Genomic DNA, 18,948 nt, shown 5'->3' with positions numbered 1-18,948 from the left:
GACAGCCACACACAAATCAATGAAATTGGAATATACCCTCACACCATATACAAAAATAAACTTGAACTGGCTTCAAGACTTAAATGTAAGACCAAATACCATAAAACTCCTAGAATAAAACATACTCAAAACATTTTCAGACATAAATTGTAGCAATGTTCTCCTAGGTTAGCCAATCTCTGAAGGCACTAGAAATAAAAGCAAAAATAAACAAATGGGACTAAATCAAACTTATAAGCTTTTGCACAGCAAAGGAAACCACAAACAAAATGAAAGGACAACCTACAGAATGGGAAAAGATATTTGCAAACAATGCTACCAACAACAGATTAATTTCTAAAACATACAAACAGCTCATATGACTCAATAACAAAAACACAAACAACCAAAACATCGACAGAATACTTACATAGACATTTCTCAAAAGAAGATATACAGATGGCCAACAGGCATAAGAAAAGATGCTCATGTGCTAATTATTAGGGAAATACAAGTCAAAACCACAATAAGGTATCACCTCACACCAGTCAGAATGGCCATTACCAAAAAGTCTACAAATAATAAAAGCTCTTCTTGCCTGGAAAATCCCGTGGACGGAGGAGCCTGGTGGGCTGCAGTCCATGGGGTCACTAAGAGTCAGACACGACTGAGCGACTTCACTTTCACTTTTCACTTTCATGCATTGGAGAAGGAAATGGCAACCCACTCCAGTGTTCTTGCCTGGAGAATCCCAGGGATGGGGGATCCTGGTGGGCTGCCATCTATGGGATCGCACAGAGTTGGACACGACTGAAGCAACTTAGCAGCAGTAGCAGCAGCAGTGAAGGCGTGGAGAAAACAAAAGCATCCTACACTGTTGGTAAGAATGCAACTGGTACAGCCACTATGGAGAACGGTATGGAAGTTCCTTTAAAAACTAAAATTAGAGTTACCATATGATCCAGCAATCCCACTCCTGGGTGTATATCCAGATAAAGGTCTAATTCAAAAGATACATGACCTCAGTGTTCCCAGCAGCACTATTTACAGTAGCCAAGATATGGAAGCAAGCTAAATGGCCACTGACAGATGAATGGATAATGAAGATTTGATATGTGTGTCTGTGTGTGTGCCTGTGTGTGTGTGTGTCAGTCAAATGGAATATTACTCAGTCATAAAAAAATAATGAAATAATGTCATTTACAGCAACATGCATGGATCTATAGATTATCATGCTGAGTAAGCCAGACAAAGGAAGACCGTATCGCTTATATGTGGAATCTAAAAAAAAAAAAAAGATAGAAATTAACTTAAATACAAGAAAGACGTTGACCCACAGATGTAGAAAACAAATTTAGGATTACCAAAGGGGAAAGGGTGAGAGAGATAGATTAGGCATTTGGGATTAGCAGATACAAACTACTATGTATAAAGCAGATAAACAACAAGGTCCTATTGTATAGCACAGGGAATTATGTCCAATATCTTATAATAAAGTGTGATAAGTCACTTCAGTCATGTCCAATTCTTTGTGACCTTATGTACTATAGCCTGCCAGGCTTGTAATAAACTATAATGGAAAAGAATATAAAAAAAGAATATATGTGTAATAATCATTTTGCTGTGTATGAAACTAACATAACATTGTAAATTAATGATACTTCAATTTTTTAAAAAACAATTATCTTAGACAAGTTTCAAATATAAGAAGACACTGCTTTAAATAAACACTCCTCTAATTGGGAGGAAATATATTAAAGCAAGTTTACTTTGGACATGACTTAACAGCCAATGGGAAAAAAAAACAAACAGCCAATGAGAATCTCAAAATGCGTTTTGTAAGACTGTTATTTATTCTGGTGTCTTACTACTATAACACACATAGCAAGTTGCAAATAAATAAATAAAGGCATACATTAAAAACAATTCTAAACATTGATAAGCTGACATGAGAATATTTTGCAAATTTTTTTTATTTTATCAAAAATGCTCTGCGAAATGTAAACTTGCTTTACAAAAATGAAAGCCTAAAAGCAAAACAAGTCAAACTATAATCTCAGAAAGATTTAGGAATTGGAGGCAAGTGTGTGTGCTAACTCGCTTCAGTCCTGTCAGGCTCTTTGTAACCTATGAACTACAGTCCGCCAGGCTCCTCTGTCTATGGGATTGTCCAGGCAAGAATACTGGAGTGGGTTGCCATACCCTCCTCCAGGGGATCTTCCTGACCCAGGGATCGAACCCACCACTCCTGAAGCTCCTACAGCGCAGGCTGATTCTTCAACCACTGAGCCACTGGGGAAGCTCCAGGGATTAGAGGCAATAATCTCCAAAAGTGAGGGTGCAAGGGAAGGCAGCCTCCCTAGAACTCCCCTTCATACAGCCAAATAACTATCTCTCCCACACTAGGATAGAGGACAGAAAGGTTTAAGAATAAAACAAGCCAGCAGAATGAATATGTCAATACAAAAAAAACAAGAAACAAAAATTAAGAAAATTCTGCCAAAACAAAGAGGCGACAACAAGGAAGCAAATAGTAGAGAAATAAATAAAAATAAGAGAATCACTCCAGAGAACCAACATCCAACTAAGAGGAGTTCCAGAGAGGACTGAGAAAACAGAGGTGAAGACTTATAAGTAACAAAAGGAAATTTCCCAGAACTGAAGGACATCATGCCATTGTGAAACTGCAGGAAACCTGGAGTAAAAGGCTTTCAGAGACAGGAGAAAATGTCACTAGAAGGGAACAGAAAGGAGAACATCACTGAAGCTGTGACCGGCAACCACAGATGTTAGAAGATGGAACAGCACTTTCAAAATTCTGAGTAAAGTAACTTTTGACCTAGCATTCTGTGACCAAACTGTTAAGTGAAGTAAGATACAGAAACTTTCACAAGTGAGATTTTTTTTAAAGTACCTCCCAAGTATCCTTTCTTGGTAGGTAGTAAGTCAAGAAATCAGAAGATATGTGGCTCAACCACAGATGATGAAGGCAAATGCCATGGCCACAGGTAAGCATAACAGTCGCCCAGAGAGCAATTCATCTAGATCTTACCAGGAATCAACCCCAAAAAGTCTCAAAGAAAGAATATGAAAGATTCTATGATGTATCAAAAAGCACAGCAAGAAATTAGTGATGGTGCTCGCTTCGGCAGCACATATACCAAAACTGGAACAATACAAAGAAGATTAGCATGGCCCCTGCGCAAGGATGACATGTAAATTCGTGAAGAGTTCCATATTTTTATTGGAAATAAAAGCAAAAATAAACAAATGGGATCTAATTAAACTTAAAAGCTTCTGCACAACAAAGGAAACTATAAGCAAGGTGAAAAGACAGCCTTCAGAATGGGAGAAAATAATAGCAAATGAAGCAATTGACAAACAACTAATCTCAAAAATATACAAGCAACTCCTGCAGCTCAATTCCAGAAAAATAAATGACCCAATCAAACAATGGGCCAAAGAACTAAATAGACATTTCTCCAAAGAAGACATACAGATGGCTAACACATGAAAAGATGCTCAACATCACTCATTATCAGAGAAATGCACATCAAAACCACAGTGAGGTACCATTTCACACCAGTCAGAATGGCTGTGATCCAAAAGTCTACAAGCAATAAATGTTGGAGAGGGTGTGGAGAAAAGGGAACCCTCTTACACTGTTGGTGGGAATGCAAACTAGTACAGCCACTGTGGAGAACAGTGGGGAGATTCCTTAAAAAACTGGAAATAGAACTGCCTTATGACCCAGCAATCCCACTGGTGGGCATACACACGGAGGAAACCAGAATTGAAAGAGACACATGTACCCCAATGTTCATCACAGCACTGTTTATAATAGGCAGGACATGGAAGCAACCTAGATGCCCATCAGCAGATGAATGGATAAGAAAGCTGTGGTACATATACACAATGGAGTATTACTCAGCAATTAAAAAGAATACATTTAAATCAGTTCTAATGAAGTGGATGAAACTGGAGCCAATTATACAGAGTGAAGTAAGTCAGAAAGAAAAACACCAATACAGTATACTAATGCATATATATGGAATTTAGAAAGATGGTAATGATAACCCTGTATGCAAGACAGCAAAAGAGACACAGATGTATAGAACAGTCTTTCGGACTCTGTGGGAGAGGGAGAGGGTGGGATGATTTGGGAGAATGGCATTGAAACATGTATAGTATCATATATGAAATGAATTGCTGGTCCAGGTTCGATGCATGATACTGGATGCTTGGGGCTGGTGGTCCCTTGGGACGACCCAGAGGGATGGTACAGGGAGGGAGGAGGGAGGGGGGTTCAGGATGGGGAACACATGTATACCCATGGCAGATTATTCATGTTGATGTAAGGCAAAACCAATATAATATTGTAAAGTAATTAACCTCAAAAAAAAAAAAAGAAATTAGTGATGTTTACACAAAACACTAAATAACTAGGGGAAGAAAGAAAAACTCTGCTATCATCAAGTCTAGGAAAAGGTAGTTACTCAATAAAGAAAATGTTAGCTATGATATCTTCCTAAATAATACATTGCAAATACCAAAAATTATGATTATGTTGTGAAGACAGGAAAATGTATGTGCCATGGAGTGATGGCAAATGGTAGAAAAAGCACTAAATTGTTATATTTCATAAAGAAAATCAACAGATGCTGTCTAATATAAAAAAATCAGAAAGAGCAGCATTAAAATATTATTTATAAGTATAAAGATACATGTAAGATGAGCAGCTAAAAGGTTGAAGAGTAATTTTCTATGGGGAGTAGAAATGGGAGGTATGGTTGTAATTTTTTTAAAAAATCAAGTAGTACTATATAACTTTTAAAACTATATCTCCCTATTATTTTGACAAAATTTTAAATAAAACAGTGATAATACTGGACTTCCCTGGTGGTCAAGTGGTAAGCTCTGTGCTTCCACTGCAGGGGGCAAAGATTCAGTCCCTGGTTGAGGAAGTAAGATCCCATGTGTTGCAAAGTGTGGTCAAAAAATAAAACATTTGGGGACTTTTCCTCATGGTCCAGGGAGTTCCCAAGGCAGCGGGCCCAGGTTCAATTCCTGGTCAGGGAACTAGATCCCACGTGCTGCAACTAAAGATTCTGCACACTGCAACTAAGACCCGACACAGACAAATAAGTAAATATGTTTTTAAAATAAATAAAGCAACTCTCGATTTGTAATTAAACATACACATTATCATATGTAAAGTAGACAGCCAGTGGGAATTTGCTGTATGATGCAGAGAGCTCAATCCTGTGCTCTGTGACAACCTAGAGGGGTGTGAAGGGGTGGAAGGTGGGAGGGAGGTCCAAGAGAGAGGGGACATATGTATACCTGTGGTTGATCCATGTTGATGCAGGGAAAAATCAACACAACACTGTAAAGCAGCCATCTTCCAATTAAAAATAAATTTAATAAATAAATAAAGCAATACAAGAAACAACAACATTAAATCCATTTCTTCTTATAGCTTCACTCTCCCCCCAGGTTGTCTTTCCCCTCGCATATAAACATCCTTTCCAAGAAAACCCTTATATAACCTCTTCCAGCCATAGTCCAGATTCTTTTCTTTCCATCAATCTTACTGCATATTATTCTCTAACCTGCAGCAAAAATTAAATTAAATCATATGAAAAAGTACTGATCCCATCATTTTTTACCTATAAAAAGAACATTTTATATGATTCATCTAAATGGCTTACTCTCATCACCACCAAATTCTGAATTCACCACCTGAATATGCCCTGCTGTTTCATTTGTGCCCTGTGCTGCAGCAACACTGCCCTGCCTTCATTCAGACATTCTTCATTTCTTTCTGGATTAAAGCCTTAACCTCCTAACTTGTGCTTACCATCAGGCCAGGTTGGCAGTGTTGTGACACTCCCCTTCTTACAATGCATCCCCAAACCATCGGAATCAAACCTAAACTCTCCCACGGCCGTGGGCTGACCACTGCAGCCTCTCTCTGTACCCATCCTAGACAGACTACCACCCTGCACTCTATACTTGACTCAAGCTAACCATTCGGTGTTTTCTTAAACAATCCCAAAAGTAATCATGGATGAAAAAAATTTCAATTTCTTCTACGGGCCAAGTCAATGATGATAAGGCTGATTATGTTCTACTTAAATATTCAAATGAATGGTGATAGGGAACTAAGAACTAGTCGTACTGAAAGAGGGAGAGACAGAGAAAGAATGTGAGAAGGAAAAAGAAAAGAGGAATGGGATAGGGAGGCATGGAGAAGGGTCTGGAAAAAAATACAACACAGCTTCACAGGCATAGTGTCTGCTCTTACTAAAGAGAATCCACTAATATATATCATTGGAGTATTTCAATCATAATACTAGTAAATAAACAGTCTTCCCTCTTGAGGAAAAAAAAAGTTTCACCTCAAGTTTACAATGTAACAACTATGCGACGTAAACTTGCAAACATTACAACTAATCTGTTTGCAGGAAATTGCTCTCCATTTTCCAACAAAATGATAAAACTAAGACCAGCTCACAGTTAGCTTTAAAAAAATATGTGTACCAAGTATTTGTACTTCTGTTTATCTTCTGGTGAAGAGCTTCATCATTAAGTTTTAAAAGCCGTCCAACCAGTTCTCAAACTAGCACCCTATCCAACAAAAGTTTAACTGGGTTTGGAGTTTTGTTTAAACTGACAGCTGTGGTTCAGAAAGCCCCCAAGGTCAGCGGTACCGTTTGCATCAAATGGCCCAAAGGTATTCTGTGGTTCTGGGGTGGTGACTTTTTTATTTTTATTTGCAACTACCTAGTTAATGGCTCTTTTCTCAGAAAGTGGCATAATCATATGCAAAACATCCTTACAGTAACTCTGAATCAACGAAATAAGTAAAGGAAGGGGGGAGAAAAGCAGTTGATCCTCACCTGTTCACTGTGCAGACATCCTGCACCTTCACGGATCTAGCCGAGACAGGAAGCAGGATGTAAGAAAAAAGGCCTTCGAGCAGGCAAAGAGGGGTCAACAAAGGCTTGTGCAAAAGAAGCTTGCAAACTTTCCCATAGGAAAGCGGTGAAGGCTCTCCCTTAAAGGCTATTTACTCTCACTTTACAAACAATATCACCAGGCTTATTTACCTAGTTTCAAAGCCTAGGGCAGAACAGACAAAAGATATTAGGAAGAGAACTGTGGAAGATACTGAAATATTTACTGCAAAACAGAGACACTTGTTAGCATAATTGGAAGGAGGAAACAAAAATTACAAAAAGAAAACAAGAGAATTCAAAGCACAGTTGGATCCAGGGTATGGGGGACAAACACCTCATTCACTCAATAAGACCATGGGCATTACTTTATATAGTATTTAGGAACCAACTTCCAAAGTGATGTCCTTGGTCCTCAAGAAAAGAATCAACTTAGCACCTCTGCTAGGGGGTACCTGAGCAGGTAATGAGAATGCAAGGGGGAACAAGTCCCGCCCACTTTTACAAAGGGGAAGAAGTATAATAGATTTTAGAACATGTTTCTACTAAAAGAGAAAACGTTTTAAAAGGGCATATTTGGGACTGGCCTGGAGGATCGATGATTGGGACTCCAAGCTTCCAATGCAGGGGACATGGGTTCAGTCCCCGGTCAGGGAACTAAGATCCCACATGCCCTGCAGCACTCCTCTCCCCCCAAAAAAGGCATATTTGTCCTGAACCCATAATTATTAAGAAAATTGAGCATCTACAATAGTTCATTTGCTAAGGTATCCTCATGATGACAGTTACAAAGTATTTGAAACTGAGGTGAAATAAGTATTGGGTTGTAGAATCTAGACTCAATAAGTGTTTCAAATAACTATTAAGACAATATATAACATCAAAGAACAGAAAAGTAGTAGACATCTGGAGTTGGGTCTCTGTTGGACGTGACCTTGGCAAGTCCACTACTCCTCTGAGACGCTGTCCCCTCATCTGTCAAATAAGGGTCTGAAGGGCCAGTTTTGAAGAATCCACTGACATTTCCCTCCAACCCACATTCACAGTATTTTCCCTTTATTCAACTTGGCCATTCTGGACCCACGGCCTTAGGCAAAAGCTGCTACTGCAGGATAAAGTGATAAAACAAGGGTCCATTCTGGTTTTCAGGTTTTAAAAACCGGGGAGTCTTATGGAAAAGAAGAACACAGGACAGTAACAATTAATTTGGGAGCAAACAAGGTGAGTTTATCTGAGTAACATGTCCTACCTCTACAGCTAGAAAAGAATTAAATTCCTGGACCAGAAAACATTTGTGGGGAGGTGAGGAAAACACAGAATGCTGCTGGATCCCCAGGACAGAGACTCATACCAGCTCCCCAGGGCTAAGCCCAAAGGAAACAAGAGGGAGATGTGTTTGTAGGAACAGCGAGCAGGGGCAGAAGCCCACTGCGTCTGGTTATTGGTGTCACCAAGGAAAGCACAATAGTCGAGCACTGGAGGGAACAATGTTACACAGAGAGGCAGAGGAAGATCAGCTCCGCTAGCGGCCGTAGGTCCACCAAGGCCAGCAAGGCCCTCCTGAGAGACAATGCAGCGCCAGAGGCCTTCACGAAGTCCAGAACTCTGGTGTGGTAGAATCAAAGGCCCCAGCCCCGCCCTGCAATGGACGGATAAAGTAATGGGGTTCACCAGGTGCCATATGACACACACACTTAGGCAGAACAAAGACATACATTTTGAATAGGAAGCAGGAAAAGATATTCCCATACAAGGATACAAATCCAACACAAGCTATGAGGACTCTGGTAGAGAAGTATTCCAAGCCAAAGGCCCATTCCTACGTGGCCAAGTTGGAGTACCCTCCAATAGGCAAAAGACTTCATGTCTTCCTTCCTAACAAGACTTAAGGGGACCCCTAAGTGGACCACCAGATGGAAAGATGTCCCAGGCAAAGAATGAGATGCAATCTTAAGAGACTCTGTAAACACCCCAGGCAAGGTGATAGGGAAACCCCAAATTGCCTAAGACCAAATTTTTGTGGTCCTGATGGAATAGGAACCCCAAATAAAGACTAAATTGAGTTCTAAAGAAATAAATATATTTCTTGCACATCCATGTTTGGAGGCTGAGATTCATACCCACTGTATGCTGAGACAGACTCCATAGCTATAAGATCAAAAGACTATAAAACTCAGAATAAGAAAAATAATATATAAATAACTTTACACTAATAAATACAGCAAAACTTGATTTTAAAAATTATTATCTAGAAATATATGTCACAAAGTTGACCCACTAGAGAGGGAGGGAATTAAAAGTCTGAATAAATTAATAATCATTACAGAAATTGAGATAATTTTTTTAATCTCTGTTTACCCAAGACACAAGCCACATTACAAGTGAAAATTACCAAACTTTCAAGGAACAAACAACCCATCTCTTATACAATATATATAGAACAGAAAAAGATAGAAAGCATCCAGCTTATGCATCTAGAACAACATTAATACCAAAAACATACAAGGCTAGTATAAGAAAAAATATATATATACCAATCTCAGGTGAAACTATAAATGCAAAAACCCCATAGATATTCTCATTGTATAAAAACATACTATAACACAAACAAGACTTTTTCCCAGGATGCAAGGATAGTTCAGATAGACCAACATATCACAACATTAAAGAAGCAAAAAAAGAACTCAACAAAAGTCAGCACTCATTAATGACAAAAAGTTTTGACAAGCTGATAAAGGAAGAGAACATAAAGAGTACCTACCAAAAAGCTATGGCAAACCTTATACTTAGTGGTGAAACTAAGAACCAAGTCTTTGTTTTAAAGTCAGAAATAAAATAGGGATGTTTATTATCACCACTTTTATTCAACACAATTTTATTAAAGAAATTCTATAGGCAAACTGTTGGAACAAATAAGAGAGTTCAGAGATATTTGGGATATACGATCAACATGTTAAACCAACATGGTAATAAACAATTTGAAAATGTGAATGGAAAAAAATCTCACTCAACAAGAACAGTAAGATCTATAAGGTAGGTATACTTATGTGTCTGTGTATAGCAATATGATATAGTTAAAATGTTATTATTAATCCTTACAGTGCACATCTAATTTGACCCAGTAGGATTTGATATTGAAGAAGGAAATGGCAACCCACTCCAGTATTCTTGCCTGGAGAATCCCAGAGACAGAGGAGCCTGATGAGCTATCGTCTATGGGGTTGCACAGAGTCAGCGACTGAAGCAACTTAGCAGCAGCAGCAGCAGCAGCAGGATTTGACACAGTTATCGCATCCTTCTGGACATATTTCCTTCACTTGGTTTTCAAGACCCCATACACCAAGGGTCCCTGACAGGAATCAGACCACACAGCAGGAGGTGAACAGGGGGCGATGGAGCAGAGCTCTGCAGCCGCTCCCCATTGCTCGAATCACCACCTGAGCTCTGCCCCCTGTCAGATCTGCAGTACCGTTAGATTCTCACAGAGGCATGAACCCTGACCCTAAAGTCAAGGCAGAATATCTTCATATTGCCACAAAACAGAAATAAAGTGCACAATAAATAAACGTGCCTGAATCATCCCAAAACCATCTTCTAGCCCCTCAGTCTATGGAAAAACTGTCTTCCACAAAACAGGTTTCTGGTGCTAAAAAGGCAGGGGACTGCTGCCATACCCCTCCTCCCGGTTCCTTCTCCCACACCTGGCTCTTCTCTTGCTTTTGTCCATTCTACCTCTTCTCTCAGCCTGTAAACAATGGTGGCCCCGAGGCTCTTAGTCCTTAGGTTTCTTCTGAAAGAGATGGGACTACCAGACCACCTGACCTGCCTCCTGAGAAATCTGTATGCAGGTTAGGAAGCAACAGTTAGAACTGGACATGGAACAGCAGACTGGTTCCAAATAGGAAAAGGAGTACGTCAAGGCTGTATATTGTTACCCTGCTTATTTAACTTATACGCAAAGTACATCATGAGAAAGGCTGGGCTGGAAGAAGCACAAGCTGGGAACAAGACTGCCAGAAGAAATATCAGTAACCTCAGATATGCAGATGACACCATCCTTCTGGCAGAAAGTGAAGAGGAACTAGAAAGCCTCTTGATGAAAGTGAAAGTGGAGAGTGAAAAAGTTGGCTTAAAGCTCAACATTCAGAAAACGAAGACAATGTCATCTGGTCTCATCACTTCATGGCAAATAGATGGGGAAACAGTGGAAACAGTGTCAGACTTTATTTTTCTGGGCTCCAAAATCACTGCAGATGGTAACTGCAGCCATGAAATTAAAAGACACTTACCCCTTGGAAGGAAAGTTATGACCAACCTAGATAGCATGTTCAAAAGCAGAGATATTACTTTGCCAACAAAGGTCCATCTAGTCAAGGCTACAGTTTTTCCAGTGGTCATGTATGGATGTGAGAGCTGGACTGTGAAGAAAGCTGAGCACCAAAGAATTGATGCTTTTGAACTGTGATGCTGGAGAAGACTCTTGAGAGTCCCTTGGACTGCAAGGAGATCCAACCAGTCCATTCTAAAGGAGATCAGTCCTGGGTGTTCTTTGGAAGGAATGATGCTAACGCTGAAACTCCAGTACTTTGGCCACCTCATGTGAAGAGTTGGCTCATTGGAAAAGACTCTGATGCTGGGAGGGATTGGGGGCAGGAGGACAAGGGGATGACAGAGGATGAGATGGCTGGATGGCATCACCGACTCAAAGGACATGAGTTTGAGTGAACTCCAGGAGTTGGTGATGGACGTGCTGCAATTCATGGGGTCGCAAAGAGTCAGACATGACTGGGTTGACTGAACTGGAACTGGAAATGGAACTTAAATCAACCCCACATGCTAACTCATCTTTGGTCTTCACCATCTCAGAAAATGAACACTTTATTTTTCCAGTTAACTTCACCCATCAAAAGACCATGAGTCATCTTCTACTCTTCTCTCTCCACCCTTTCAACCCATAAGGGACCTTCAGAATTCATGGTAAGTCAGACCACTTCTCACCTCCTTTCCAGCACTACCATCACAGTTGGATGAAGTCACAATCATCTTTCATGTGGATTACTGCAAGAGGCACCTAACTGGTCATCTTTTCTCCACCACTGCCTAGCCTGTAAACTACCATCCACACAGTAGTCAGTTGATCATTTTACAATAAGGTCAGATCATGTCATGCCATGATATGATGTGCTAAGTCACTTCAGTTGTGTCCAACTCTTTGCTACCCTATGCTTCTGCTCAAAACCTCCCAACATCTTCCTATGTCATGCCAAGTGAAATTCAAAGTTCTTAAAAGCCTACAGTTATCTGCACATTAGTGATTCTCATTAGGGATGATACTGCTCCACAGGGAACATTTATAAATTGCCTGAGGGTAGGGGCAGCATCTTTGGTTTTTACAATGGGAAAGTGATACTGGCATTTACTGGGCAAGGAAGGACTAGGGAATGGACCAGACAGCCTACAGTTCATAGGACAGTCCTACAAAACAAAAATGTCCTGCATCCTGTATTGTTGTTCAGTAGCTCAATTATGTCCGATTCTTTGCGAGCCCACGGACTGCAGCATGCCAGGCTTCCCTATCCTTCACTACTATCTCCCAGAGTTTGCTCAACGTCATGTCCATAGAGTTGTTATTGCCATTTAACCATCTCATCCTCTGTCGTCCCCACTTTTCCTCCTGCCCTCAATCTTTCCCAGCATCAGGGTCTTCTCCAATGAGTCAGCTCTTTACATCAGGTGGCCAAAGTATTGGAGTTTCAACTTCAGTCCTTCCAGTGAATATTCAGGGTTGATTTCCTTTATGATCAACTGGTTTGATCATTTGATCACCTTGCTGTCCAAGGGACTCTCAAGAGTCTTCTCCAACACCACAGTTTGAAAGCATTAAGTCTTCAGCACTTACCCTTATTTATGGTCCAACTCTTACATCCATACATGACTACTGGAAAAACCACAGCTTTGACTAGACGGACCTTTGTCAGCAAAGTCATGTCTCTGTTTTTTAATATGCTATCTAGGTTTGTCATAGTTTTTCTTCCAAGGAGCAAGTGTCTTTTAATTTTGTGGTTACAGTTACCGTCTGCAGTGGTTTTGGAGCCCAAGAAAATAAAGTCTCTCACCATCTCCATTGTTTCCCCATCTATTTGCCATGAAGTGATGGGACCAGATGCCATGATCTTTATTTTTTGCATGTTGAATTTTAAGCCAAATTTTTCACTCTCCTCTTTCACCTTCATCAAGAGGCTCTTTAGTTCCTCTTCACTTTCTGTCATAAGGGAGGTATCATTTGCATATCTGAGGTTATTGATATTTCTCCCAGCAGTCTTGATTCTAGCTTGAGCTTCATCTAATGTGGCATTTCACATGATGTACTCTGCATAGAAGTTAAGTAAGCAGGATGACAATATACACTTTGATGTACTCCTTTCCCAATTTTGAACCAGTCCGTTTTTCCATGTCCGGTTCTAACTGTTGCTTCTTGACGTGCATACAGGTTTCTGCATAAAGGTTTCTCCATTTTATATATAAAAATACAAAATATTCCCTTTATTTATCCCATACTATATTTTCCAGGGATACAACTACTTTGTAAATCAAAGAAAGATTGTACCTCATTTTCCTGGGAACTTCAACAAGAATTCCTTACCACTTCAGAATATCAGGTCAACCAAAGACAACTCTGCTGACAATTTATTCTATCTGTGTTAACAGAACAATACACCTGTTTCATTCTGCATTGTTAGCAGTTGCATATGAAAATGTACAAAAGGATTATGAAGTTCATTTTATAAACTTAGAACCAAACATAATTAATTTAGCAAAGAAATGTAAAACATAGGAATAATAAATATTTAATAAAGGGATTAACTGTATATTAGTAAGAATTTATATAATTTTAAATACTTTAAGCAAAGGGTAATAAATTTATCATAAAAATTACATGTCAAAGAGGTTTTTTTTTTTTTTTTGAATGGCCTGGTTTGGTTTTTATTTTACTGTCAAACAGTTCACAGTGGTCTATTTCTCCATGTCTTCCTGTATTACTTTTATTTTTTTCCAGTTCATCCTGTAGTCTCATCATCTATCAAAAGACATGGCTTGCAAGTTATTTTTAGGTTTCAGACTCTGAATGTGTCCTGGTATCTGCTAAAAGTTCACGTGGGGAAATATGGCGGGGGGTGTGGACAGTGTGATACCTGGCCCTTTGCCCTATATCTCAAGGGAGATTTATTTTGACAGTATACTTATAAAGAGGCTGAGCTCATTTTCTCCATTTCAAGAGTCTTTCATTGGTCACAGCATACATCCTAACTTCACTTAAAGTTGCTTCCCATCTTCTCTTATCATAACACACGTAAGTCTAGTCTGCTATTAGTTATCTTAACATGTATTCCAGTGGCACCTGTGTTCGTTTTTTGGTCATTGTTATATATTATGGCCCATATATTCCTACCCAGAGCACATTCATTATCAGTAGATACAAGCAACAAACAACTTTATTATGTCTTCCAGTGTCATTATTTATAATTATTCATCACTCATTTTTTTCTTTACATTACAAATAGTCCATTATATTGATTTTCAAGATCACTTAGGTAGGTAGATGATAATTATCTATTAATTTTATTTCAGGCCAGTAAAAGGGGTAAATGACATGCAAAGTACATGCAAAAAGAAGGGAGTGCTGGAGCTTCCCTTAAGGTTCAGTGGTTAAGGCTCTGTGCTTTCACTGTAGGAGACACGGGTTCGATCCCTGGTTCAGGAACTAAGGTCCCGCATGCCCTGTGGCACAGCCAAGAACAACAAACAAACAAAAAAGAAGGCAATCCTAAGTCTGATCATATCCTCCTATCATAACCCCCCACACACAAAGCCCCCCACTTGTTGTTCCTCAAACACCACAGGAACATTCCTGCCTTGGAGGCTCACAGTGTTTCCTCCCTTTGCCTGGAATGATCTTCGCACATATGAAGTATATGGCCCGCTCATTACTTCCTTCAGACCTCTGCTCAAATTCCATCTTCTCTAACAGTCCTTCTCTGACCATCCAGTTTAAACATCTCTCCATCCCATCAGGCTCTCTCTTATCCTGAAGTATTCACACACTTATTGCCACATGAGACATTACTGATTTGTTTACTCTCTGCCTCATGTCTCTAGAATGCAGAGTGGCCCACAAAAGCAGGGACTTCAGCTGTTCACTGCTGTTTTCCAGTTTCTGGTGGGGTGCCTGATATAATATCATAGGTACCCAATAAAACTGAATGGAGAGGTGAATATCTAAAAGGCCAAAGAATGTGCTGGTAGGAGCCTGAATCCTGTGCAGGCAGGTTCCGGTTCCTTCATTCCCAACTGACACACTGCTGCCATGGGATTAAATATTTGAGATCCTGAACATTCATTGAGTATTTCATTTGAAGAAAGGTTTCCAGAACTGAAAAGTATTGGAAAGCCACTGACCTTTCAAATTAGCAAAGATTCAAAGCACAGTAACACACAATGCTGGTGAGGATGGAGAGAAACAGACTGATGCTCTCTATTTGTGGGAATGTATATGGTTCAATTTTACCAGGAGGTAATAAGAAAATACACACTAAAAGCCTTTAAAAACTGTAGTATATTTAACAAGTGCTATTTTATTTAAGATCATTTTACTCTCACAGTATTGTAAAGTAAGGATTATTAACTCTACTGCACAGATGAGAAAAGTGAGGCACCAAGAATTTTAAGTAACAAATAAATTACAAGTCAAGGATCTAGGTCGTCAAGCTGAAATTCCAGGCCTTTCTCCATCGGTTTCCACTGACCACTAGTTCTGTTAGTTTACCTAATTCCTTAAAGCTAACATTTGTGTCACATATAAAATCTTTCAACACTTAGGGCCTGATGTGCTGTGCTCAGTCGTGTCCTAATCTTTGTGATCCCATGGACTGTAGCCCGCCAGGCTGCTCTGTCCATGGGATTCTCCAGGCAAGAGTACTAGAGTGGGTTGCCATTCCCTGCTCTAGCAGATCTTTCCGATCTAGGGATCGAATCTGCATCTCCTGCATTGGCAGATGGATTCTTTACTTACTGAGCCACCAAATGTTGCAGGTACTCAATAAACCTTTGCTGGAAAAGGGAAAAACTTTTTCAGCCACAAAAGTCTCCATAGACACTGCATGACCCATAGGAACAATAACAGAACCCAATCCAACATCTCCTCTATTCTTCTTCAGAGTAACAGAATGTGAACCTTGCCACACAGCCTGCTCAGAATATTGACTTTATTTTCGTTGTCATTTGTAGGTAAATGTAGTCATGGAGTTAAGTTCTGGCTAGTGAAACATACGCAAAAGTGGTGGGCAATTTTATGCGCACACTTTTCTTGCTTAAAGCCTTCCTGTTGGCTGGAATATAGATATGGTCCATGGCAGCCACTGCTGACAGATGACCATGGCAATGAGGGTTAGTCAGTGAAACAGTAAGATGGCAGGATTCCTGACTCTGCAAAACACCATATCAGTCCAACATTACCTTTAATTTGACTTTTACAAGACAGAAATAAACTTCCATCTCATCTAAGTCACTATTATTTTGGCTTTTCTGATTATCTGCACCCATAAGCTGCCCCACCTAGTTCTATTAGGACTGCCACTTACTCCTGTTTCCTGTTACTTGATATTTGGCTAAACTAATTTGGCATTGTACTAGTGACAACCTATATGAATTATGCATTCCATTTAGCATTTTCAAAGATTCCATTGTAAATGGATATTTAATAAGCTTCTTCACTTAACCCTAAAGAGCGAGAGAACAGAGTCAGGCATAAAAAGCTATAATTCAGTGAACTGTTTAAAAATCACTTTCCAGAGTAATAATTGATTGTCAAAGACTACATCTAGGCAGGTCTCAATAGCATAATGAGATCAGAACAATGAAAAGTGTCTCAGCTGTCTCAGTCTTTCATTTCTTCAAAACCCTATTTCCAATGATTAAGAGATGAAGAGCTTGATACTAGAGATGTTCTTGAGGGGAAATCTGACTGAAATGATGAGGTCTGGCTTTATTATAATCTTCTTCTGTGTGCCTAATAAATTTGTAGTAAGTCATGCAAAGGACAGGAATTTTATTTACTGTATTATCTGTGAAATCTAAAAAAGATAGACTACCAGTTTAAAAGGTAGGAAAAGGTAGAGGGCGGCGAGGATTTTATTCATTATCAAGACTGGCCCAATCTGATGAACAGAATGCCAACTAACAGTGAACCACGCAGTCATGGCAACCCTGCAGCCTCATTTGGATAACATCCAAAGTGCTAACTCTTCCTCCTGGCTTTTGGGAAGTCTTGGTAAGGCGACTGATACCCTCCATTCTCTCAAGTCGAGGAGTCTCAACAAGACCCCAATCCATCACAGATAAGAAGATTTCAAGTATGTCAAAAGTTGCTCTCCTTGGGCTTCCCTGGTGGTCCAGTGGTTGACAGTCTGCCTGCCAATGCAAGGCACATGGGCTGGATCCCTGATCCAGGAAAATCCCACCTGCTCCGACGCAACTAAGCCCAGCCCCCCGTGCCACCACTACTGAAGCCCGAGCTGTAGAGCCCACGCTCCACAAGAGAAGCCACTGCAATGAAAAGCCCAAGTCCCACAATGAAGAGTAGCCCCTGCCCTCCGCAACTAGAGAAAGCCGATGCACAGCAACAAAGACCCAAGTGCAGCCAAACATGAATTAGTTAATTGCTTTTTAAGTAACCCTTCTTCCCCAAAAGGATGGGGACTCATAACCTATATGACTGGGCTAGGAAGAAAAAAAATACGTGTAGGCATCTCCTCACTTTGAGAATAGCTAACAGATTTTTATATAAAATAAAGCTAAGAAGATGAAGTAGAAGTGGGTCAGACTGTATTCTGCCATGAGAGGTGGCAGATAATGGTCATTTCATCTTTTATTCATATTAGCAGCAACCTAAGTTGGCAGGATCAGTGTTCCTTGATTGCATGTAACTGGTTAGTGATCATATAACCCACTGCTAATGTCATCACTACTTGTAATTCATCCCACTTGTATTCTTTCACTTTATGACACAATCTTAGCCCAAGTCCCAGCCCGCACACACCATCGCTACCACCACCACACCACTCTATGGGCAGCCAATCCTTGCTTCTTGCTGACCTTCCCAGGTCTAAGTGTGCTGGGCTTAGAAGTCACCAGCAAGAGGCTACAGGTGGCCATCCCAGGACAGGAGAGTGTGATGGGCCTCTCACTAATGTAGAGATCTGAGAGGGGAAAAATCGAGTTGAGAAGTAATTTTGGACACTTGTTTTGGGGTCTAGGTCTCAAGACAGTTGATGGGGGTGGGGAGAAGACAGGGCCAAAGAGGAAAAGGAAGTGCCATCAACACCATGTAGTAAGAATAAAAACAATTCTGGTTCAGCTGTCAAAAGACCTAAACTGGTTCTGATCCCAACAATGCTAATTGGCTGTATGGCCTTATAAAAGTCACTATCTCTCACTGGGTCTCAGTTTTGTTATCAGAGTTAATTAGGTTACCTTTCAGCTCCAGACACTATTGTAATGAAACACGAGGGTAAGGAAACATTATGAAAAAATGTTATCACAGAACTCTAGAAGTTCTTTTCCACACAGGAACACAGGGACTTCTCTGGTGGTCCAGCGGCTAGGACTTTGTGTCCCCAATGCAGGGGACTCAGGTTCAATGCCTAGTCAGGGAACTAGATCCCACATGCCACAACTAAGGCCCAGCATAGCCAAATAAATAAATATTTAAAAAAAATTTTTAAGACAAATATATAAAATTTATTAAATGAGAATGTGTTATTTTTAGTTTCAATGCAACAGACTATTTTTTGTTTCAGTGCAACAGATTTTAACCTTTATTCTTAGTGTGCTCATAAAAATTCATAAAGATAATAAGTATGACTGATTCTGTCAAGCCATCCCTCTCTATTACAGTAAGACTAAAATGCAGTGTACTTTACAGTGGACTAAAGAAACCAGGTACTTGTAAAAT

The 18,948-nt window shown here is 39.9% G+C and overlaps 1 protein-coding gene and 1 non-coding gene across 2 annotated transcripts in view; one reads left to right on the top strand and one right to left on the bottom strand.

Annotated features, from left to right (window-relative positions):
- TTC6 (tetratricopeptide repeat domain 6) overlaps positions 1 to 18,948 on the bottom strand; it is a 211,827-nt gene that overhangs the window by 169,346 nt on the left and 23,533 nt on the right. The window lies entirely within an intron of this gene.
- On the top strand, positions 3,116 to 3,222 carry LOC138424052 (U6 spliceosomal RNA). Its single transcript, XR_011250622.1, has one exon. It is a non-coding gene; the product is annotated as a U6 spliceosomal RNA (small nuclear RNA).

This window comes from Ovis canadensis, chromosome 18 (assembly GCF_042477335.2).
Source record: "Ovis canadensis isolate MfBH-ARS-UI-01 breed Bighorn chromosome 18, ARS-UI_OviCan_v2, whole genome shotgun sequence".
Lineage (NCBI taxonomy): Eukaryota > Metazoa > Chordata > Mammalia > Artiodactyla > Bovidae > Ovis > Ovis canadensis.
The sequence above is the reverse complement of the archived record's forward strand: the minus strand, read 5'-3'. Positions and strand labels throughout refer to the sequence as shown.